Below are 25,468 nucleotides of genomic sequence, written 5' to 3'. Positions count from 1 at the left end.
AAGTATTAATAAAAAAAAAAAAAGAATATGTGCCAGATTTCAAAAGCTGGAGCCAAATGGGGATGATGTGTTGCTGGAAGTCCTAGCCTAACAGAGTCTTTCAAGAAGGGCAGAGCCAAAGGTCTCAGTCAACGTCAGGGTCCATTCATGTGGGAGAATGGCTAATCACAGCTTGCTAATTTCAACTGCCATCTGTTATGACTCCTCAAAGCACTAAGTATGCAGGAGTTGACATATGAATGGTGTTAGGGTTGGGGGAGGGGGCCAGCCTCCTGATTTCTAATTTCTAGCTGCATATTACTACAGGAAGGGGCATGAGACCACCACATCAGGTACCAGAATTTCACTACTATTCAACACTTGGTGTTTGAAAGAAAGCCATAGATCCCTGTGACCACTGGATGCTGAGTGACCTCACAGACAACACCAGCAAAGCAGGATTGTGTACAAACACACATTTTGTAAATATTTTGATATTTGACATTTCAAAAAAAGCATCAAAGTAGACAGTCTGGGAAAAGTTAGACTTTGTTGAGCTTTCTTAACCTTAATTTTGCATTTTGTTATTTTTTTCTATTTTAATTTCACATAGGAGTAATAATTCAAATTTGAGGCACTGTAGACTTTTCAGAGCTTAAGTCATCTAAAGATCTGAGCCTGGCCTTGTTGAGCCATGATGAGCAGATGTGGACTGAGCACATAGTCTCACACAGGCAGCTCTTACACTAGTTGGGTATTTTAATCCCTGAGGTTTTAGAATTGTCATAGCACAGATGTGCAAGCTCCTTTCTCCCCATGGGTCAGCATCATGATGTTCTGTCAGTCTCCTTAGAGAGTCTGGCAGAAATACCACATCATATTCACCAAAACTAAGAATTCATAGTAATAGGGCTTTATAATTTCTCGCACTGAAATCCCCTAATTTCTTGTCAAGAACCAAGTTGGAAAATACCACACTTCAGGGTTTTGTTTTTAACTCAAGAAGTTTCTGGTTTTCATCAGAACTTTCACGCTCCCTCCTACCTCCAAAATAGTATCGTTAGAAAATGTAATGCTGAGACTCTGTCAGAATAAGTAGGTGATACATGCAAAATGATATGGGCAGCTTAGAAAAGTGCACATCAAGGTAAAGTGTTGATAAAGGCCAGGCGCGGTGGCTCACGCCTGTCATCCCAGCACTTTGGGAGGCCGAGGTGGGCAGATTGCTTGAGGCCAGGAGTTCAAGACCAGCCCAGCCAATATCGCGAAGCCCTGTCTCTACTAAAAATACAAAAACTAGCCAGGCTTGGTGGCACATGCCTGTAATCCCAGCTTCTTGGGAGACTGAGATATGAGAATTGCTTGAACCCAGGAGGCGGAGGTTGTGGTGAGCCAAGATTGGGCCACTGTACTCCAACCTAGGCAGCAGAGCAAAAAAAAAAAAAAGTGTTGGTGAAAAAATAATCATCATAATTATGGTCAGTATTGGTGCTTTGACTTTTGATATTGTTATTTTTGTTATTTTAAATATTTTTTTGTCTTTCTAAATTGACTTTCATCTGGGAGCCTTAGCACAACTTCTAACTAGCCAAAGCATATTTGATTCTAGGTCATCCCCACTGAGAGGCTTCTGATCTTATTCACAGGGACATTTAACCTGGGATTCACTGAAACCTTTGAGGAAAGATGGATGAGTCATCTCTCTGCCAAAAGAAGATGATTCCTGGCATTCTATGGGGCTCTTAGTGCATTGGGACAAGGAGGCTTGGAAATTACTCCACGGAGGCATTGACCTTGGGTAGTGCCTCTCAAGCCAGAGTGGAGAGAGTAGAGCCCTCATCTTTGTCCAAAAGAGCATTAGTATAACCCCTCACCCCAACCCCACCCCATTCTCTCCTTTTTAAAAGGAGAGAAGAATATAGACAAGAAAAAATTGGAAAAAATACATCAAAATGTTAAAATTGTTGAGATAGTATTTTATGTGGTGTTTTGCCCCATTTGACATTATGTTGTAAACATTTTACCAAATCACTAAATGGTCTTTGAAAACATGATTTTTAATGGCTGTATTTCCATTGCACTGATTGATACATTTTAATGTATCAATTTTTTGTTGTTGGACATTTTGATAGACTTTAGTATTCTACTATTTTTAAAGTTTCTAATGCATATTGGTGAATTGGCCTCTAGAAAGGTACCAGTGTCTATTTCAAAACCTTGGTCTTTTTTCATTTCTCATATTAAAATGCATGCTGCTAGGCCCCAGTGGCATTGGAAGCTCTGAGGAGGAGCCTGGGGATATGCATTTTAATCTGCCCTCCCAATTCTTCTGCATTAATGCCTGAGAACTATTGACATGCTGCATTCAGTTCAACAAATATTCAGTTGGCAAACATTTATTAGACAAAAAAAATTAGGAAACTCTAAGCTAGTATATCTATACCAGAATTTAACTTAAAGCCTTTTTTTGGCTTCTGATTTTGAGTTTCCTTTAACTGTGATATGATGTAGTAAAAAGATTATTAGCTAGGGAATCAAGAAACCGTATTTGTACACATGAAATCACTGAGTCCCACAATGGTTCATTTACTTCCTGGCGGTCACTCAGAGATTTAGTGGCAAAGATTGAACTAGACAAAGGGCCCAGAGTCACCCAACCTTTGGGTAAGAGACAAAAGGCACCAGTGAGAAGATTGACTCCTGAGGCAACCTCCTGCCTCAGCCAAGGAGCTTTTACCTGCCCTCAGATAGGCATGCCTATACTTCAAGACACTCTTGGGCTGCCTAGACCTAGCAAGGGACCCAAGTGCCCATCTTGGTCACCTAGTGGGGCCAGACCATGGTGTGCCCTGATCCCTGAGGTGGTAGCACTGAAGAAGCTGGACCCAGGAGAACAGAGGGCAGCCGTGCAGGCAGCATCCATGTGATCAGCACCACAAAAGCAGAGTAGAAGGTGGGATCTGGGGTCAGAAACCAAGACAGCGGAGCAGGATCAGGGCAAGCGCCAGACTGAAATGTGTGGGCAAATTTGAGGTCAAGGCAGGGATGAATTGAAAGGAAGACAAGCAAGAGCTAGAGGGGAGCTGCAGAGGAATTAGCCTCAAGGATGGAGTCCCACTGTGTGACCTCACAGTACCTGCCCCAAGCTGTGCCTGCCTTTTTAAATCTGAAAGGTGCTGTGTGCTGGGCTGCCTTCTGACAGCAGGTGAGTAGAAGCACAGCCGGAGAGGAGGCAGGCCGGAGCAGGAGGAACTTGAAAATGGAAATTAGGAAACAATGCAAAAAACAATTATAGCAGAGACCATAATGAACAAAAAACCAATTTCTTTAAACTCTCACCACCTTCTAAGAGGAAGTCTGACTATTCATCCTGACTGCATTACCCTGCTGAAACCCATCAACCCGCACCCACTGATCACCTGACAGTATCTGCCCGGCTTCCTCTCATTCCACCACCTCAACTTCCAGAGCCCACCATGGCATCACTTGACTTTCAAGTTCTGCCTGGACAGACTGCTCAGCTCCCTACCATCCCCGGTTCATGTTCAGGTTCTAGAAATCAACTTTAGGTTCCTCCATGCCTACGTCTGTGTCGATCCCCTGCAAAGGCACCTGGTGACACACAAGAGCCAGAACCCACAGGAGCTCCTCTACAGGACCCTCCCAGGGCTTAGCCACCAGGGAATTTTGAGGATGATCCCCAAGCTTCACTGCCCCATATACGTCTCCATTATCTCAAGGGTGTCCCTGTTCAGGATCGCTACTCTCCTGATTCTTGGCCTCCTGGTCCAAACTCATGGCTCCAGGGTCATGATGAGTAAGAGTTCTGGCAAAGTCTACAACCTCCCTTGAAACAGAGGTACCTTGAATCAGATGGAGGGTGACTTTCCAAGAATGGCTGGGCCAGTTCAAGTCCTCACTATAATGTTTGTCCTATGTAAGACCCATCACCTTGTCCTGCACAACTTTCTTGAATGAGGCACCTTCTGATACTCAGATGACATTCTAATTGCTCACGAGACCTGAACCCCTGGGCCAGGAAAGCCCATGTGATGGTGACAGCAGTGCTTCCAAATCTCACCCACAGGAGACAAAAATAGGAGTTCCATGGCATCCAGACAACGTGTCCACATGCTGCTGGAGAGTCTTGGGTGGTCACAGAGTACAAAGTTCAAGGGCAAAGATTGTTCAGTGGGTCCCAAGATTTGACAAGTGCCACTGGTGGTCCCACCCTTGCCTCTCTACATTGATTCCATGTCCCGCTTCCTCTCACACTATGCTAATAACGATCTAACCTGAGAAATTAAAAGTATTCACACAGCCTCTGTCCAAAGCTACAGGAAGACCCTGGCCCAGGCAAACTCCGTTCCTGCCCCACAGCTGTCATTTCACCTGCCCCACCCCATGGGAGCATGTGCCGCTGGTATCAAGTCTTCCTGCTGGTCCAAGAGGCACTGCCTCAAAGAGTCTCAGCATCCCCAGATAGTAATGTCCCACCACTGCAGTCAAGAGCAACTGAGCAAACCCGAAGACTCACCCCCTCATCCAGAGAGACCACCCCATTTTTCCATCATGTAAGTGCCAGACAGCCCAAACTGCTGTGTAGACAGCTACCAGGAAAACTGGAGCAATGAGAGACATCTGAGGTCACCCTAGCTAAGCTTGGAAGGCCACAGAGTTTAACTGCCTTCTTGACTGTGGCCCATCAAAAGGAGCCCCTACACATCTAGTAGATGGCTAAAATAAAAAATACTGAGGTTACCAAATGCTGGCAAACATGTGGGGACACTGGATCTCTCCTACATTGCCTGTAGGAATGTAAAATGGTACAGCCACTCTAGGAAACAGTTTGGCAGTTTCTCATAAAAGTTAAACATACACTTACCACATAATCCAGCAGTCCTACTCATGGGTATTTACACAAGAGAAATGAAAACTTATGGTCACGCAATTAACTTTACATGAACATTTATAGCAGCTTTATTTGTAATACCTAAAAACTGGAGAAAAGCCAGATGTTTTTCAGCAAGTTAGTGGGTAACACGCTGGTACATCCACACCTTGAAATACTAGTCAGCAATAAACATGCACATGCTCTTTACATACAATTCAAATGGATTACAAGGGCATTATGCTGAAAGCCAATCTCAAAGAGTTATATGCTACATGATTCCATTTAGAGAACATTCTTGGACTAACAAAATTATAGTGATAGGCCAGGCACGGTGGCTTATGCTTGTAATCCCAGCACTTTGGGAGGCCGAGGCAGGAGTGCCCAGGAGTTTGAGAGCAGCCAGGGCAACACAGGGAGACCCCATCTCTGCAAAAATTTAAAAAACTAGCTGGATATGGTGGTGTGCACCTGTGGTCTCAGCTACTTGAGAGGCTAAGATGGGAGGATTGCTTGAGTACAGGAGTTTGAGGCTGCAGTGAGCCATGATGGTGCCATTGCACCCCAACCTGGGTGACAGAGCAAGACCCTGTCTCAACAAGCAAAAAAAGCCAAAACAAAAAACAAACAAACAAAAACCACAGTGATAGAGAACAGATCAGTGATTGTCAGGAGTTAGGTTAGAGGATGGGTGTGATTATTAGAGCAGGAGCACAGGGAACTGTGGTGGTGATTATTCTCTATTCTGATGGTGATGGTCATTACTCCAGCCTGCATGTGTGATGCGTTGCATAGGACTGTAGACATACAGGTACACAGACTCACAGAGTGCATGTAAAAACTGGCAAAAATCATATAAAACTGTATCTGTGTTTATTTGAACTATACCAGAGTCTGTTTCTTGGTTTAGACCAAGTACTATAGCTATGTAAGACATCATTGGGGGAAGGTGGAGAAAGCAGACACTGTATAACTTGTTGTACATCTTATGCTATTTCACAAAAAAAAGGTGTTAAAACTTTTAAAAAGTTTTTAAAACTATGTTTAAAATGGGGTTTTCCCACCCTGAGGAGGGAGATTTATCCCCTGGCTTCTCCTTTATGAGCAACTCCTGCTGTTTATTTTGCCGCCTTCTAACCTGTGGTTTGAAGTCTACGATGTCCTGCTGGCTTTGGCCGCACCCTCTGCTTCTCAGAGACTGATAGCCCATTTCAGATGGAATCAAAGCTCAAGTATGCCAGCACAGAATGTGAATGTGCCCCATTTGCCCCTCCCTGAGACCATAACTTCAAAGCTAGGTAGATTCAGATCTAAGAAATGGTCTCACGGTGAAAATCGAGGACAAATCATCCTTCTCGCCCCTGTGCTGTAGTTTCTTTTCTGGAATGGCTCTTTGCTCTGCTCTTCATACAGATTATACTCTTCACCTTCACTAAATGGGCCCTCCTTTAATGGAAAGAGATTAACCCTTCTTTGCCCCCTTTCAATCTCATTCAGCCGAGGGCTTTCTTTTAACAGCATTGCTGTCTCCAGGCCTTGTGCCACAGCTGAATGCTACAGAGTGAGATGGCTGCCTTCTCTTTGAAGCGTTTATGTCTCTGTCAAACACCTTTTTGCCAGACTTGGCCCTGGAAAGACAGTTTTGAAACTAAATTTATTGTGAGCTGCCTGGGTTGGCAGTATGGAATTGCACAAGGCCATGGGCATTTAGGTCAAGAGGGACTCGCTGCACTCACCACCTTCGGAGTCCTATCTTAATGAAACTCGAGCTGTATTTACTCCCAGGTTCTGCAGAGGAGTCCCCAGCATCACCTAAGATGGAGGCTGAGCATATGGGCTGAAGTCTATGCGGCATCCTGTCCGGATGTGACAATACACTCACAAGCCACTGCTACCCCAGGACTGGCCGCAGCCCCCAGCTTCCAACTGTGCCTTAGTTATTAGAGGGACTCATCTCAAGAGACCATGATGAGAGGGACAGCGGTGTGCATTTCTCGGGCCTGGCTGAGTTGGCAACCAAGATCGTATGCTAGAAAAGTGACAATTTTAATCGTTGACTTTCCATAGTCGTTGGTGAATCTCGTAGTTTTGCACCTTTTAGTTTCAAAACCATACTGAACAACGGAAAATGAAACCTGCAGCTTATTTTTAGCCGTTCATGCTAAATCATGAGATTTTTCTTTGCAAACCAAAGAGGATAAAGGCTACTTCAGCAGGCTAAACTTAGTCAATTGACTTAATATAGCAATCAAGTCTGGTTCTCTGACAAGTCTTAAGTGAACTTGAGAAGTTCCAGGTGATATTTTGGCCAACATTGACTATTTTGCTTAAAATTATATTTAGTTGAATTTTGTTTTTAGTTGAACAATGTAGTATGATATTTTCATCTGAGAGGAATTGGAAAACATGTCATAAACCCTCCATTCTGTCATCTAGTCATTAATTCAATTAACCTATAACTATTTTTAAGTATCTGACAGCTTAGAATTTTTTTTAATTGAGCCAGTGTGTCGAATTACAAAGAGCAGAATGCTAGAAATTAAGGAATATGGCTTCTATGCTCATTGCTGAGGCCTCTATATAAATATGACACTCTCTTTGAACCTAATTTTCTTCTCCCTTAAAGAAATTTTCTAAAGAGTCTTCCTTGTCCTTTAATTCTGTGAAACATCCTGTGCCACTGAGGGCCTGAGAAAATGTGGAGGTATTCTTTGGAGGCTGTGGCAGTGTTATCAGGCCACTCTTATTCCTGTCTCCTCTTTCCCTGTTCTAGGAGAGACAGGTTTACACAAAGCACTGTGGTCTGCTTGCCAGACAACTTGTGGCTGCCCTTGGTAAACAAGTGATTAAGTACTTGAAAGATTTTCAGCCCCCAAGCCCATTCCTTAACTCCTGAAGCAAGTACTTGAACTTTAGGAAGTGGCTTCATGATACAAAGCTGAGGACCCCACTGTAGTGGTAGAGAAAGGACTCCGGAGTTTGGTGTTGGTGAGTCCACAACATCCTCAGTGAGCCTCTCCATTGTGTTAGGAAATGCTCTAGTGCCTTGGAAGATACAAAGATCTTGCAGGAAGCAAGCCAGAGACATGGGCCTAGGTAGATAATTCAATACAACCAAAATGTATTGTGCTTTTCTCTTTAGTTGAAAGGAGTTGAAGACTCACTGAGGCTTGTTAAGCTGCTCTGACTGAGAAGAGGTGCATTGTTGTGGCCCTTTCTGAGCTGCAACATCATTTATCTGAGAGAAGAGCAAGCAAGTACATTTATTCCCAGGTTTAAGTTTTGAAATATTTGTTGCCCAGGGTGTGAAGAAAGATACAAAGAGAAAATTATGCTCTCACATGAGGTGGACTTTTATGGATCTGTAAGAATTCTTACTTTTTTACCTTCATTTGTGTCCCCACCTTCCCTTTTCAGCCTAGTTGCCAGTCTCTCCAAAAATATGAAACCCTACTTCCTTGCTGAATGTGTTTTAGCAATTCAGAATCTAGAAGGCCCTGTTGTTTCACTTGCTCTCCATCTGGTGCGTGACAAGCAGTCATGGCAGAAAATGAACATGTGATTGGGTAGTAGGAATGGGCACTCAAGGTCGTTATTCATGCCATGTTTCAAATGCACTGAGAAATGAAAGCAGCAACTATTCTGTTGCTAAAGCTGAGGTAGTGATTTCCATAATGGTGGTGACACCTGTTGAGGATGCTCCCACAGGAGGATTTGAGTTGGGTTAGGATGGGTTGAGATGTTGTCTGCCACAGTCTGCCTTACAGCCTATGTCATTTGCCACTTTTCTTTTATTAAAAAACACATGGTTTACAGTTCCCTTTTCCTTCCAGCTCTTTCCTGGAGGGTAACCCCAGTTTGGTCCACAAGGTTTGCTGCTCAATCCTTGCCAACAGGTGTGAACTCCTTTCTCACATCCTATGCAGATGCTAATGGATGGACGTGAGGACACTCTTGTCTAAGAATGGAGAATGTTTCCTGGAGTTCAGAATCCTCAAGCATGTCATTCACCCAACCCTTCATTCTACTGCCTATGAGCATTGAGCAAGATAGTCTTCCTCTCCTATTCCCAGGTCGGGTGGAGCTGGTGGATTAGAGAGCCCCCTTTGAGAGCCATCTTGTTGGCATATACAATTACTGCAAATGAAACAGGATAGTCAGCTGGCCACGTACACCAGAAGGCAGGAGAGTTGGAGTCCAGCTCTTGGCCTACTTGACCTAGAAAACAAGCTGGGCTTGATTTTTTTAGAATCACAAACTTTCAGAACTGGAAGGGACCCGAGACAGAGGCAAAATGAACAGATGTTAACAAACAGGGTCATTAAAATGGTTTTAGTGTTTAAATCATTTTAATGGTAAAATAAAACAGTAAGTTTGGTTGAGGAAAATCTCTTCAAAATTAGGCTTTTAAAAGTCCATTTAAAACATGTTGGAAAAAAATCGTAATAGCTACTTAGGTTATCTGTTCAGGAGAAAAATACTATTTGTGAGTTGAAAGTAGGTTAGTTTCAGCTGGACACAGTGTTATGAGCCTATAATCCTAGCTACTCAGGAGGCTGAGGCAGGAGAATCGACTGAGAGTTCAAGTCCCACCTGGGCAACATAGCAAGACTCTGTCTCAAGAAAACCCAAAACCAAACAAACAAAAGAGAACAGGCTAGTCTGATTGTTACATTGATTTTTCTTTAACTGATCATTTAGAGCAGAACAGTCTAACAACCTGATAAAAAATTTATTCACAAATGCTGAATACATTGGGTGTAAAAGGAAACTAGCTATAATTTTTAATATAGTGAAAGGCTGCATTAATAATAAACTCATGAAGTGTGTGATCTTGGGCAAATCACTGGATCTCTCTCAGCCTGTTTGGTCACCTGTGAGAGGGAAAAAACTAGACTCCACTAGGTTTTTAATAAATACATTTCCATTTGAAAATGTATTTATTAAAAATAAACATTCCATCTGAAATATATTTATGTCATTTATTTTCATTTATTTTACCTCATAAAATATTTTTTGAATTATGGCAAATCTCCCACTAAAATATTTACTCTGCTTTGTACATTTAACTTTCCAACACGGTCCAGCTGATTCCTTCTCTTTCATTGTGTCTTTTCCACCTGCTGGACCCAGCCTGTCTCCAGCTGGTGGCATCCTAGGTTCCCACAATTCCTAGGGCCTGGAGGGTAGAGGCTGATTCATATAAACAGAGGTAGCCCGGGCTCCAGGGAGATAGGGTCCTCTACCAGGTGTCTGCACAATAAGAAGATTACTGACATCAGGGATGGAGTGTGGACGTAGGAGGAAGTTTTATCCTCTTAGGATTGGTGGAAAGACATAGACTTTGCAATCAATCAAACTTAGGTTTGAACCCTAAGTCTGCTATTTACTGTGTGTAATCTCTATTAGTTCCTCACCTAGAATTGATGGTACTCAGCTTGCAGAATTATTGGGTTAGAATGAAATAAACATTGGACATTTAGCTAAAATATTGAGTATGTAGTAGGTTCTCCATAAGGGTAGCTAGTATAGACATTTTAGCTCTGGTCAATGCGGAAGGCAGAAGTTCCTGCCCAGCTCTCTAGGCAAGATGTAGATATTCAAAGTAGCATTGAACTTTCTCAAAAATCCAAAGGCATTTTTGGTCGTTAGTAAATTAAGTCACCATGTTGTTTCCAGGACTAAATACACTATAGACAGATTTAATAACCAACCTCATTAAAAAACTTAAACTTTTTAAATGCTAAGAATTTAAGCAAAAGTGTAATTGGTAAACACTTTTATTTTTTTATTTCAATTAGAATAGCCTAACCTGACAACAATGTACCCACAAATGTTGACTATCTCTATTAGGTGTAAAAAGAACCCAGCTGTAATGTTTAATGTGGTGAACAGCATAAAGGAACATGCAAACTGATCCAAATGTTTATAAACCAAGTATTCCTCTGGGACTCAGTGCCCTGACTTTATGTTTTTTTTAAAACATAGAGAGTCAAGCTTTGTTCATACTTGAATTATGTACATTGCATTAGCCATGCAATTTAACTTTAACCCACAGGACTGCAAAGAAAATTAGCTCAGCCTGCGGAACAACGAGACCGCGAGCAAGTAAGCACGTTAATCAAAGTGAAAGGCTCACCCTTCACTTCTAGCTCTGTCCTTCTCCAGCCTGTGCCTGCCAGATTATTTCGGGTTCCTCGTGTTTGACTCGTCAAAGTGGCAGAAACAGGCTAAAATGTTCACTGTGGAAAAGGGATTTGCCTTTTAAATTAATGTTTGTGCACATGCCCTGAGGAAGCTGATGAGAAGCACGCAATTTTTTAAAATCATAAGTGAATGCATACCCTTGCCACTAGTAATCATGACAAAGCTTAAGTAATTCAGGCATGATCGTGGTTTTCTGAAAGTATAAAACAGGATTTACTAGTTGATAATGTCTGCCTAAACAAGCTCATTGCTTTGAATATTTTCAACTATAGTTCATATTTGTTTAACCCGAGCAGGTCTGGTAAACGTACCACATTTGCTGATTGAGTGTCTTGGAACATCACAAAATAAACCAATACGTGGCTTTCAGGCTGAGGGTGGACAGAGAACTCCATAGGGGGTTTGGAAACTGTCCTGGCATCTGGCTTACAAGTACCAGTAGGGGACCTGACCACATTCACCACCTTTCCCTGTAAAGGGAATAGGATACTATTTACTCATCTCCTGGGAGCCTAATATGGATTACTGTCATTGTCACTGTCATTTATTATTCCCGATAGAGGAGGCAGACGACTTAGTTCTATGTGGTCAGAGTTGATTCCATAACGTGTATATTTAGCCTACATGATAATAATTTGCGAGTATTTTTAAATGAATGTCTAGCTTTCAAACGTCATTAATGGGGAATATCTCAACAGACATGAAGAGCATTCAATGCCTAGGTGTTTGCGTCAACCTCCTCCCACCCCACTCTAAGGACTCTGCTTCATAGATGACCGTATATTGAATTGGTGCCTTATAACTCACCGTGATCATCTCTCTAATTCTCGACCCCCATGGTAAAGGAGGAATTGGCCTAAGGACACTCCATTCTAATTTTCTGACGCTGTCAACGCTAACCAGAGCTCATAGAGCAGTGATGTGGGGGTGGGGAAGATGGTTCCACTATTGGTATGAGACCAGGAGCTACTGTTTTCGTTAGAGCCACATTTATTTCTGGAGTAGTTGTGAGAGAGAGATGTACTCCAAAGAGAAGAGGACTCTCGCTATGGTTCAGGTATGACCGACCATCTGGAGAACTCAACTCAGAGACTTTAAAGTGTATAGGATATAGGAAGGTAGGGTACATTCCACACACTAAGCTAAAAATCACTTATGCTCTGGGGCAGGAGATAGAATGAGAGCTAGAAACAAAAGATCCAGTTGTGAAACCTAGTACCTCAGCTGAGGTGTTTGAACATATTTTCTCTTTTAAAAAAATTCTGGGGAACTTCAATGTGTTGCTAACCTGATTATTTTCAGCCAGTCCTTACAGAAGATTGAGGTGCTGGAAAACTAGCAACCCCAGAAAATATCAACTCATTTTTGCACATGTTAAAATTAACAACAGCATATTCAGTGATGCAATAGGCAATTAAAGACTTTTGGAGAGATAAGAAGAAGAAAACTATAAATATTATATATTCAAAATCAGTCTCAGCATTTTATAAAAATGTTGGCTTATGTCCAGGATCTAAGGGTGGGGGTGGGTATGGTTTCTTTGTAGCTAAAGAAATAGAGTGGAAAAGAATCTGTTCTATTTCCTTAAAAATAAAAGACTTCTTGTTTTATACAGCATGGCAAATAAAATGCTTTTTTGTTTTTTTACCTGCCGGCAGGATCTGGAGGAAATTTTGCTAGCAAGCTATGTTGTTTTCCTCTTTGGGGACCTGGTGACACTGGTTTTGCAGCAAAACCGTATTCGCTTATTAGGCATTTCTTTAAAATCCTGAATAAGCAGCTCTTTCAACAGTTTTTGTTCCACATGTTAAACATTTCATTGCAATTCGAGCTTCGAGTGTGTGTGTGTGTGTGTGTGTGTGTGTGTGTGTGTGTGTGTGTGTTGATAGGAAGGAATGAAAGGGGGTGCATAAGAATTCTTGAAGGTTTTTTATTTAAAAAATTAATTCCTCACCATTACGTAGTGGCGTATCTGCAGAAGGTGATTCCAATTTATTATATACCGCCAAACTAGATCCCATCAATCTTGAGCAGTGGGGGTAGGGAGGTGGTATTGAAGACGACATGAAATTTGGTGTTTGAGTAGATGAGATTTAATTTTCGGAAAACATTTCACTCATAAAACGGATATCAACCCGGTGTCAGCACTGACCTCCTGATGTCAATGTCATCATGCAAGCGTAGCTAAAATAAGCCTCAAAGTAAAACAAAGAAACATTGCATCTCAGCACAATACGATTTCTTCTCTTACAGTATGTACTATCTATAGCCTTTTGGTATTCCTATTAATGGCTTGTTACTTTAAAATTTAGCTTTTGGGGGGGAGGGAGAAGAAAAATCATTTTGCATTTTCTATGTTCTGAACGCATACAGTATGCTGCTGTAAGTCTTCGTATTATTTAGGTCAGTATCCTAAGGATAGCTTTTATCGTTCATGATGGTCAGCTATACAGCCAGAGGAATTCAGCATCAATTTATTTTTCTGTTCTGATTTTATTCTGCTTCCAAGTTTTAAAAAATCCATTCATATTTTAATAAAATTCTGAGGCGGTATCTGCCGCTCTGTACTGCAGATCCATTTAGCAGGATACATTTACGCTGCTCGTGGTTAAAGGTTATAGCACGGATACAGACAGCTGATCATGCATTCTTCTACAAGCCTGCCGGCACCATTTAGGGTTTTGAAAAATAATCTAGAAATGCTATACCCTTTATCAAAATTATTCTTTACTTTGCAAGAGCTTAACAGTTTTGGTTTTTTCTTAGCAATTCTATAAAATTAACAATCTATAAAATGCATCCCGGACCAGATACATACTGTATTGAAAGCTTTCTTCAAGAAGAGAATATAAGAGTGTTCTTTCCAGCTTATTTTCTTCCTTAGCAAAAGGATTGTTTGATTCTCAGAAGCAGAAGGACACATTCATTGTGGAGCAGCTCTGCTTAAGTGTATGAAATGCCTTCTGTCTGGTTGCAGAATTTGGAGTTTGCTAAACAGTGTTTAGTGATTGGGCTCATCTTGCATCACCAGTTGATGACATTTTTCTTTGTTCCCTCCTACCCAGTTGAACCAGGACTCTGAGGCTGATATGCAATGTCACTTACAACATTAATCAGATACTGCATTTAAGGTGAGCTGTCCCTTGCCTCCTCCTTCCCCAGTGCTCGTGTGCTGCATGCAGTACGTATCTTGCTTCTGCGAGCCTAAGATGGCAGGCAGGATTAGTCGTGCTTGTGCTGTGTGTGCATGCTGTGTCTAGAATTCATTACACGTTGCCTAGTATTTCAGATGTGAGTATGTAAATGCTCTGTATGCCATATCATCTGGTAGCGAAGACTTGTTTTTGCCTCATTACAGCCTTAGATATTTCAGCATCACCTTTCATTTCCGATTCATTTGCTTCTGGATGTTTGCTTTTCATCACATTCAAAATATGATTTTACCTTTTTTTTTTTAACAAAACCAAAACCCCCCACAAACCCTAAAAACAAAAACAACAACAACAAAACTCTGCTACCAGATGGTGTCTCTCCTTTCTTCGTGCATTTGCTGTCTTTTAAATAATGTATGTTGTATTGTTAATTAATGTGAATATCAAATTAAACACTTGAAACTTACATGTTTATTATGCAGGTAGGAGGCAAGGTGGATTCTATTTTTAACTCTTATGCACTCCATCATGTGCAAGCAACTTGGGTTCTCAAATTTGTATTTTCAATGCTGGTATCAGTGGTTTGATTTTCAGCAAATGTGACAGTGGCCTTTGCAGTGGTCAGCTCCGAGCTTTGAACTCTCAGAGGAGGAAGGGGAAAAAAATTCAACACACCACCTCCTTGGTTGCAGTCTCAGAGAAACCTTGGATGAGAAACTTCTTTTTTCAATCCTGTTTTCCTGTTGATAAATTCAGTTCTGTGATCACAGTTCACTCAAGCTGTTCTGCGTATGATTTTTGTGTGTATGTGACAATTGCATCTAAAACTTGTGAGCAAGAAGACAGAGAAATCAGTTGGTCTCCATCGCTTTACATAAAAATGGCTGAGTGTCTTGTCATGCTAGCACTGCATTAAGTGATGCATACAGGTAGGTTGAAATTTGCATGTTTTTATAGTTTTTTTTTTAGCCATGCAGCAAGAACATTATTAGATGCATTAGAATGTGACTTTTAAAAAACCAAAAATTAAATAAGACAGTTGTAATCTTTTGGGGGAGGGTTTTTAATTGGATAGCCTCTGCTATTCAGATAGTATATAAATGTATAGCTTTTTACAAACTTACTAAATGATTCTGCCATAAAAGGGAGATTTTTTTTAAAAAAATCATGTATATGATAGGTGTGGTGCCATTAGACAACAAAAGAATTTTTTGAAAAGAGTGATGATTCAGCTCCATTTCAGCTTGAAACTAAAAATAAATGGGTTTCTGGAGATGATTTCAAAGAGCGTAAACAAGCTTAATAAGAAACATTAAAAATATTTGAATTTTAAGAAGCGGTCTTTAAACGTGTTATATGAAAGATGAAAATAAAAACTAATATGCTTCCAAAATTAATTTTAGGTAATATACAAGAATATATTATATTATGTATATAATTTGGGAAGATGAGGAGTTACAATTTTCAAAGAGGGAAATATTAAATATAGATGGCCCTCTTAACAGAAATAGAGCTTCACTAAATGAAACCGAGCCCCTAGAATGGTTCATTGCAGACCATATAGCTGTGGTTCTGGCACTTTTCAAAATAATTTCATGAGCTCTTTCTTTTGAGCTTAACTTCTCAAATATATTTTAGTTTCAAATTTAACACTGGGCCAGAACCTGTTTCCTTGGTAACCAAATCGTACTTCAACATGCAATAACAGATATGCAAAAGAATGTCTTTAAAAAGGAAACAAATGTTTAATGAAAATTTACAGTTCTTTTCCTCTCATATAGAATCTGAACTGGTTTCAGATGGTTTTAATGAGGTCTTCAAGCCTTAAAAATTAAGCCATGTTTCTAAACATATAGAGAAAGCTTGCACAGTGACAGCTTTTCTCTCCCTCCTTTGTGCTCAGTACTTTCAAAATTAAGGTTTTCTTTGCAATATGCTCCAGAATGCAGGTCAAGGTTTGTGTACAGAGGTGTAGTTTCATTATCACAAGTTCACCAGCGCCACTGAAACAAAAGGTATTTGAGAAATTCTGAGAATCAGAAAATGCTTGTGCTCTTGCCTTCCCTGATCCCTCCATTGGTAACCTCAGTGCTCTCGGTAGAAAAGGACCCAAATCCAAGCCTACGCCTCCAATGACAAGTGCACCCTGAACCTTTGTGGAAATATCTCTATAGATGTGTTAGGAAGATGGTGCTAAACCTGAAACCTCCCCGAGGTTTGCTTCGATGTGAAGAACATTGAGATTCAAAACCATCTGTGTAAATGGTTGCTTTATTCTAGCAGTTTATCTAATATTCTATTCCATAGCACTATCGTAGAATTGAACCTCTCTAATGGGCTGAAGGGTGGTGGTGGTTGTTGTCATGTTGTTTTGTGGCCAACTAAAATATTTTGCTTGGAGTCTTTCTCTGGTTCAATTATTTCAGAACGTGATTCATCTCATACTGATTTTATTCTCCAGGCTTGCCATGAAATACCCTTCCTGCAACACCTTTTTTTTTTTTTCTTTTTTTGGCTGTTGGGAGCCATTTTCCTTCTTGTCTGTGACTTTAAATGACTAAGTATATTTTGAATATAGTATCAATCAGAAGATTGTAAACTGAAGGGAAATATCAGAAACCTGATTCAATATTGCCCATTTTTTTCATACCAACAGCATTAACAGTTGCAATAGGATCAAGCTAATTGTCATTCACTCTTGAGCAAATAATGAGCCAGGCATTTATAATTAAAACACTACTGCTAGTCAGAAAGCTTATAACTACAATGTCTTCTGTTTTGATAGGCCAGTACAAAGCAATCATTTTGCACCTATTTGAATCTTAATTACAAGATTAGATGGATGCAATGCAATTGTTTTACCATTAAAAGGAATGCATGATAGATTTAACAGTGTATTTCTTCTTTGTAGAATGTCGATTCTTTTGTTGGTAACTCAAGCATGGTTGCGTCATCTTGTAGATTTTCATACTTAATGGGGTTTTTTTGTGGCATTATTCACTTATGTTGCTCTTAGTCTTGCCTAAAAGAATTTTAAACCCAATTCAAGGATCTAGAAAGCCAAATAAGATTGTTGGGAAGTGTATCGTATCATCATCATTCTAATAAATAAATCAGTGAATAGAATAATAATTACTATATATTACTTCGTTGTGTTTCACCTGAATACTTTGCCTTCATATTTCACAGCAATCTTGATAAGGCACCAAGCTTTCCTAAACTTACCCATTTACAATTATTACTGAATTTCCAAGAGTAGCTGAAAATGCTTCTTGATGACTGTAGAGGATGGCATTTACCCCATCTCATTGTTTGAAAAGCTATCCTGAACCCATTTACACTTTTTGGCTCCAGTATTTTTACTGGGCAGGCCGGAGCAGGTGCGACAGGAAGACTGTGCAAACAATTGCACTGTTCTCACCAAAACAAAATGGGCAAATATGTGGTTTTCTGTTGGAATTATTTATAATATAAAATACTATAATATTTATAATCCTGTAATACCAAGATTGCATCTCTTGCCATAATACTAGAGTGGTATTGATCTACCTCATCCATTTCCATGGATCCCCCAGAGATGGACTGGTAATCAGACTATGACTTAGAGCCTCTTCACTGTTATGTGAGAAGAATCTAGAAAGAGATCTAGCACTTTCTCTTTAGTACTAAGTCATGCTAAGTCTGAGTTCCTGGTACCATGTGGTTCATTCTAATAGCTCCTTTCTAGGGGAAATGCTGTTCTTAACAGCTCTCTTGGTAAATAAACAGTCCACACATTTATATTCCAGAGGCCAGGAGGGTGCTTGTGGGGAGGGGAATAAGCAAAAATATAGAAGTAAATAAAGGCGGCGAGTACACAGAGGAAAATTAAAAATTTTAAAATGAAAGTAGTCCAGGCACGGTGGCTCATGCCTGTAACCCCAACACTTTGGGAAGCCAAGACAGAAGGATTGCTTGAGACCAGGAGTTTGAGACCAGCCTGGACAACATAGCAAGACCCCATCTCCACAAAATTTTTTAAAATTAACTGGACATAGTGGCTGGTGTGTACCTGTAGTCCTAGCTATTCGAGAGGCTGAGGTAGGAGTATTACTTGAGCCCAGGAGTTCGAGGTTGCAGTGAGCTAGAATCATACTACTGCACTCCAGCCTGGGCAAAAAAGCAAGACTTTTCTCTAAAAAAAAAAAAATTTTAATTAAAATATAAAAGTGAGGGTTATGTGGTTCTAGGGAGGAGAGCCACTTTAGAATGGTTGATCAGAATGTTCTGAGGATGTGGCATTTAAGTGGAGATCTGTGTGCTGAGAAGAATCTAGTCAGGTGAAGATCTGACGTGGGGCATTACCAGGCAGAGGAGTGCTCATGCTCAGCCTTCAAACTTTCCTTTCTTTGTGTAAATGTTGCTGTCTCAGAGCCAGTTCTGACAGCTTCAAGGGCTGAGGCTTATTTAGGTAAGCTTCCCCTACAGTAAGAGGATGGCCCAGGTCCCTGTGACTGGTGTTAGCCAGTCTAACTCCCAGAGTCTGGTACTCATGGGGTCATTGCCTTTGACCCAATCATGACCCTGAAACTGCTTCAGAAGGTACAGTATGTTGCAGTGCTAGGTGGTGATGAAATTCTGGCACAGATTCAGTGTCAACCCAAGAAATCCACAGAAGAAAGACCTCTCAGAGTAGAGAAATTTCTGAGAAGCCTCTTGCTTTATTTTTCATAAGAATTCCAGAATTTAAACCAATGGCAAAACATTGAGATAGTCATTGAATTTTTTTCAAAGGCAAAATGGTGGAAAGGTCTGTCTCATCTCATCTGGCCAGTAGATTGTCTTAGTCCTAAAATGCCTCCCACCAGAGTGAAGTTTTTTTCAGGTTTTGCTAAAATGCTTCAGCTCTGCACACATCTTTGCCTGTTGGTGGCTTTCTAAAGAACTAGTGAGGTTTTTTTTTTTCTCTATTAGAGCAAGTCATTCTTTAAAAAATTCTTCTTAAGAACCAGAACTCTTTCATGCTTTTCAGGTTAGTCTGTTGACAAAGGTCAGGGAACAAAGGGAGAAGTTTGCTACGCGAGTTAGAAACGATAAGGCTCTTTTGAGGCTTCTAAACATTTCAGAAACACCTTCTTAAGATTGATTCATTACTCAGCAGACTTTGCTTATCACAGTAGAGGTGGCCTGGCTGGCATGTTATACTTCATTTGGTTTTGAGAGGTCCTGTAACATTCCACTACATGAAGACAAGCTTGTTCAGTTCCTTTGTAGTAGAGTGGGGGAAGGGGACTGGTGGTAAAGGGGCTCTCTGCCCATTAGTGGGGAAGGGGACTGCAACAATTCAGTTTACTTCTTTGAGCATTTGTTGAGCATCTGCTATGTGCCAGACACTGCTATAAGCCAAGCAGAATGAAATACGACATGGTCCCCTATGAAACTGCAGTCCAGGTTCCCACACAAGGGTAGAGCATTGTATGGACAAGCACAATTGTGTATCCTCCCTGTTCCAGGAAGAAATAAATGGCGTGCTGTTCTCTTAATGGCCTTTTATGCTGTTCGCTGGAGGCCATCACTCAGTTTGGGGCATTTCAGCTGATGACAAGGACAGTTCTTCACTCGGACTTTGTGTCTTGACCTCACCACCTTCCCGAGATGTCTTGGCTCCTAATAAGCCACCGTATGTCTGGCTGCCCTTCTCCAAGCTGGTCTGCCTGCATTGCCAGGTGACCTCAATAACGGCTGCCACTTTTGCATTCATGAGCAGATGTTAAGTTGAGAAGCCCTCAAATGCAAAAATTTGAATTTGTGATGCAGGCAAGATGCTTTTGCTTTTTTACCTTCCCTGGCTGACAGTGGGGGGTCTCCATGGCTGGCTGTTCTGCAGAAGGTTTTCTGGACAGCAGGTAAATCAGAGACCAGTTGCAAAATCAATTGTCTTTGTTAGGTGATCCCAGCATGCCACTGCCTTAGCCTAAATGTCTCATTGACCAGAAAATTGCTCTTTTGATCTCATAACTCATTTTGCATTTTTCCCCCTTAATGTCCTCCTTGCTTCTGCAGCAATTCCTGCTCAGGGTTCAGGACTAGCACTTGTGTCTACACTCTCTCTATTTGGCCTGTGGAGGGAGTTTGTTTTCTGGTGCTGTTTGGTTTGAAAAATTCCAGCGTAAATATTCTTTCTGTGCTCATGAAAGGCAGTGGAGGCTTTTATTACATGCTTTCTACAATAAAACAATCCTCTTCCTTACTCTGTGGTCACTGCTGCCAAATGGATATTTTGAAATTTCTTTTCCTTTTGCTTGCTAAAATCTCCCACCCTGTCTGAGGCCTTGCTCTAATTAAAGCCTAACAATCCTGCCGACCTTCCCCAGCGCTGAGCATGACGTAGAGTCCCTGCCCCGAGGGCCTTACAAGCCAGTGAAGCCAGAAAACAAAAGCCACCAGCTGAGAGTGTGGTTAAATCCCAGAAGGGCAGTGCCCTTGTCATTTTTTTTTTAAATTTATTTATTTATTTTTCCTTTTCTCTTGTTTCTTGAACTGAGGAAGGGAAGAGAGGAACCTGGAACACGGAAAGGAAGGAACTACACCATAGAAAGATTCTCTGAAGTATTCAGGGTACTGGGGAAACAATGCTGAAGAGAATGGGGTGATCATCTGGGAAGCAAAATGGGGAGCTGGCTGTAGATAGAGAGGGCAGCACAGGGCAGGGTGAGGATGCAGAAGGTAAGAAAGAGGGAACAAAGGAAGCAGTCAGGAGGCAGCTGGGGGACAAAAGGAGATGCCGCTCTGCTGCGCCATGGAGCTGGGGGAGCAAGGTACCAGGGAGAAAGTGGGAAGGGGTTGCAACTAGAAAAAGAAGGCTCAGGAGAGACCCTAAATGCAGGTTGCAGGCCTACTGCATACAGACTGGGTGCTATGATGTACTCTCTGGCTTCACTCATAATGTTGGCCTTGCTACTTAATTGCCCCATGTTGCCTATTGTGAAGCGCTTAGAGATTGATGTCCTTAAAGGTGATTTACTGCAGGGTCATATGAACTTTCCATTTTTTTTTCTTTTTTTTTTTTTGAAATGGAGTCTCGCTTTGTCGCCCAGGCTTGAGTGCAGTGACGCAATCTCGGCTCACTGCAACCTCCACCTCCTGGGTTCAAGCGATTCTCCTGCCTCAGCCTCCTGAGTAGCTGGGACTATAGGCAAGCACCACCACGCCCAGCTAATTTTTGTATTTTTTTTAGTAGAGACGGGGTTTCACTGTGTTGGCCAGGATGATCTCCATCTCTTGACCTCGTGATCTGCATGCTTCGGCCTCCCAAAGTGCTGGGATTACAGGCATGAGCCACTGCGCCCAGCCTGAACTTTCCATTTCTATCCCAAGTCTCCTATTCTACATGCTGAGGATGCCAGAGGGCCCCCTTACCACAACTCCTCACCACCCCCTACCACCCTCCTCCCTGTCCCTGTACTAGATCTGAATTAAACATTAAATGAAATAAGCAGACTTTTTATTCATGTTGTGTGATCAGGTGCTTTTGGTCTTCTACGAAGCACAGACCGACGACCTACCCAAAATACCTGCTGTACACTGCAGATTTTGGAAATTATTTTCCCCAAAGTCAGGTTGCCCACTGCAGACATGCTACTTTGCTTTGGGAACCCCCAGGGCCTTCCTTTTCCTTCCTTCACCAGCCTATCCAGCCCCAGGTCTGAGGGCCTGTGGAGCCATCCTCAAAGGATATTCTGATTGTTTAAATCGCTTGGTCTCCAGGAGACCATACCTGGCTGGCATACCAGCATTTAGCACTGCGTCATCCCTGTACTTCCTGCTAAGCTCTTATGGGAATCTGAACTACAAGTTTCAGTTGCCTTGTTGATTTTACTCTTTTTACTCTATCTTTGAGGTAACCGTGGCCCAGAGAAGATGGGACCTCTCAAGGTCTCTCGGGGAGTTAAGTTGTGGAATGAAACCATGCGTGACTCCTAGACCAGTGCTCTTTCTACTAAAGCTGCCTTGAGGTCACAGGGAAAGCCCAGTTCTAAACCAGGGGCTGACAAACTTTCTCTGTAAAGAATCAGACAACAAATACTTCAGGCTTTGTGGCGTGAAAAAAACAAATTTTCAATAAATTGAGTTTAAAGATCTACTTGGTTTTTATTAGCAATTCGTGAATCAGGCAACATGCTGTCTATAAGAAATAGGAAGGTACTCTGTTGGGCATGGCAGAACAGTTGGTTTTTATAAGGTAACTTAGGTAAAAAGCAGATTGGTTAACATCAGGTTACTGCAGGTGGTTTTCCTTATAAAGATTAAAGCAGAGGGGACTTCTTTATTATTCTGACTAAAATTGGCCTATTATCTCTGTCCTAATTTCTCAAGTCAGATAAACAACTTCATTTCAGTTTGGTGATGTGGAACTTTAGCGTGAGTGACTCCATTTTGGTTTGGTCTCTTGGGGCTTAGTGCAGGAGCCAGTCTAAATCAATGGCCTCCTATACATTTAATTTAACAGTGGGTCAAGGCAAAACTGAAGATAATTCATAGGTATTTGTATAACAATTGATAAAGCAAATTTTCATAAATTTTGTATTGATAAAATTCTAAGTACAACAATATGTAATATTAAGTATAGTAATAATGATAGATATACTATCATTCATAGATACAGAAATGAATGAATGTGACTATGTCTCAAAACTTCACTATAAACTCTGAAATCTGCATTTCATATAATTTTCACATCATGAAATACAGGCATACCTCAGATAGCACAGGTTCAGTTCCAGGTTACTTCAATAAAGCAAATGTTGCAATAAAGCAAGGTGCACAAACTTTTTAGTTTCCCGGTGCATGTAAAAGTTGTGTTTGCATTATACTGTAGTCTTTTAAGTGTGTAATACCATATGTCTACAAAAATGTTTATGCCTTAGTCTAAAAATAGTTTGTTGCTAAGATTTGCTACCAATATCTGAGCCTTCAGCAAGTCAATCTTTCTGCAGTTGGAGGGTCTTGCCTGGATGTTGAAGGCTGCTGACTAAACAGTGTTGTGTTGCTGAAGGTTGGGGTGGCAATTTCTTAAAATAAAACAACAGTGAAGTGTGCTGCATTTATTGACTCTCACAAAATATTTCTCTTTAGTATGTGGCACTGTTTGATAGCATTTGACCCACAGTAGAAATTTCTTTCAAAAGTAGAGTCAGTCTTCTCAAACTTTGTCCTTGCTTCATCAACTAAATTAATGTAGTATTATATATCTCCTTTGTTGTCATTTCAACAAAGTTCACAGTGTCTTCACCTGGAATAGATTCCACCTCAAGAAACCACTTTCTTTGCTCATCCATAAGAAGCAACTCCTCATCTGATCAAGTTTTGTAATAAGATTGCAGAAATTCAGTCCCATCTTTAGGCTCCACTTCTAGTTCTCTTGCTATTTCCACCACATCTGCAGTTACTTCCTCCACTGAAGTCTTGAATCTCTCAAAGTCATCCATGAGGGTTGGAACCAACTTCTTCCAAACTCCTGGTAATGTTGATATTTTGAGCTCCTTCCATTAATCATGAATGTTCTTAATGGCATCTAGAATGGTGAATCCTTTCCCAAAGGTTTTCAATTTGCTTTGCCCAGATCCATCAGAGCAATCACTGTCTATTGCAGCTATAGCCTTATGAAATATATTTTTAATAAGACTTGAAAGTCAAAATTATTCTTTGATCAGGACTACAGAATGGATGTTGTGTTAGCAGGCATGAAAACAACATTCATTTCCTTGTATATGTCCATCACAGTTCTTGAATGACCAGGTATATTGTCAATGAGCAGTAATATTTCGAAAGAAATCTTTTTTCTGAGTAGTAGGTCTCAACAGTGGGCTTAAAATATTCACTAAACTAGATCTGCTGTCATCTAGTCATTGTTGTTCCATTAATAGAGTATAGGCAGAGTAGATTTAGCATCATTCTTAAAGGCCCTAAGATTTTCATAATGGTCAATGAGCACTGGCTTCAACTTAAAGTCACCAGCTGCATTAGCCCCTAACAAGAGAGTCAGCCTGTCCTTTGAAGTTTTGAAGCCAGGCACTGGTTTCTCCTCTCTATTTATGAAAGTCCTAGGTGACATCTTCTTCCAGTGGAAGGCTATTTTGTCTACATTGGAAATCTGTTGTTTAATGTAGCCCCCTTCATCAATTGTCTTAGCTAGATCTTCTGGATAACTTGCTGTAGCTTCCACATCAGCACTTACTTCACTTTGCACTTTTATGTTATGGAGACAGTTTCTTTTTTAAACTTCATGAACCAACTTCTGCTTGCTTCACATTTTTCTTCTGCAGCTTCCTTACCTCTCCTAGCCTTCCTAGAATTGAGGAGAGTTAGGGCCTCACTCTGGATTAGGCTTAGGCTAAAGGGAATGTTGTGGCTCATTTGATCCTCTGTCCTGACCACTCAAATTTTCTCCATATCAGCAATAAGGCTTTCTTATCATTTCCGTGTTCACTGGAGTATCACTTTTAATTTCCTTCAAGAACTTTTCCTTACAACTTGGCTAAATGCTTAGCATAAGAGGGCTAGCTTTTGGCCTGTCTTGACTTTCAACATACCTTCCTCATGAAGTTTAATTGTTTCTGGCTTTTGATTTAAAGTGAGAAATGCGCAATTCTTCCTTTCACTTGGACATTTAGAGGCCATTGTAGGGTTAATTGGCCTAATTTCAGTATTTTTGTAGATGAGGAAATATGGAGGCCCAAGGAGAGGAAGAGAGGTAGGGAATGGCCAGTCAGTGGAACAGTCAGAACGTAAACATTTATCAATAAAGTTCACCGGGCCGGGCGCAGTGGCTCAAGCCTGTAATCCCAGCACTTTGGGAGGCCGAGACGAGCGGATCACGAGGTCAGGAGATCGAGACCATCCTGGCTAACACGGTGAAACCCGTCTCTACTAAAAAAAAAAAACAAAAAACTAGCCGGGCGAGGTGGTGGGCGCCTGTAGTCCCAGCTACACAGGAGGCTGAGGCAGGAGAATGGTGTAAACCTTGGAGGCGGAGCTTGCAGTGAGCTGAGATCCGGCCACTGCACTCCAGCCTGGGCAACAGAGCGAGACTCCGTCTCAAAAATAAATAAATAAATAAATAAATAATAAAAAATAAAAATAAAATAAAAATAAAGTTCACCATCTTATATGGGCATGGTTCATGGCACCCCAAAGCAATTACAATAGTAACATCAAAGATCACTGATCACAGATCACTATAACACATATAATGATAATG

At 41.1% G+C, this 25,468-nt stretch overlaps 1 protein-coding gene across 8 annotated transcripts in view; it reads left to right on the top strand.

Moving 5' to 3' along the window:
• ZBTB38 (zinc finger and BTB domain containing 38) overlaps nt 1-25,468 on the top strand; it is a 145,849-nt gene that overhangs the window by 63,100 nt on the left and 57,281 nt on the right. For 3 of the 8 annotated variants that reach the window (XM_017862662.1, XM_017862692.1, XM_017862655.1), the window contains one exon: nt 14,143-14,208. The gene's annotated coding sequence lies outside the window, so the exon portion shown is untranslated. Of the gene's footprint in view, nt 1-1,625; nt 1,975-12,042; nt 12,135-13,716; nt 14,027-14,142; nt 14,209-14,711; nt 15,159-25,468 lie in introns of those variants that run through there. The other 5 variants (XM_017862714.1, XM_017862677.1, XM_017862699.1 and 2 more) reach the window with 4 other exon arrangements.

This window comes from Rhinopithecus bieti, unplaced genomic scaffold (genome assembly GCF_001698545.2).
Source record: "Rhinopithecus bieti isolate Rb0 unplaced genomic scaffold, ASM169854v2 scaffold_2654, whole genome shotgun sequence".
NCBI classification, from domain to species: Eukaryota; Metazoa; Chordata; class Mammalia; order Primates; family Cercopithecidae; genus Rhinopithecus; species Rhinopithecus bieti.
The sequence above is the reverse complement of the archived record's forward strand: the minus strand, read 5'-3'. Positions and strand labels throughout refer to the sequence as shown.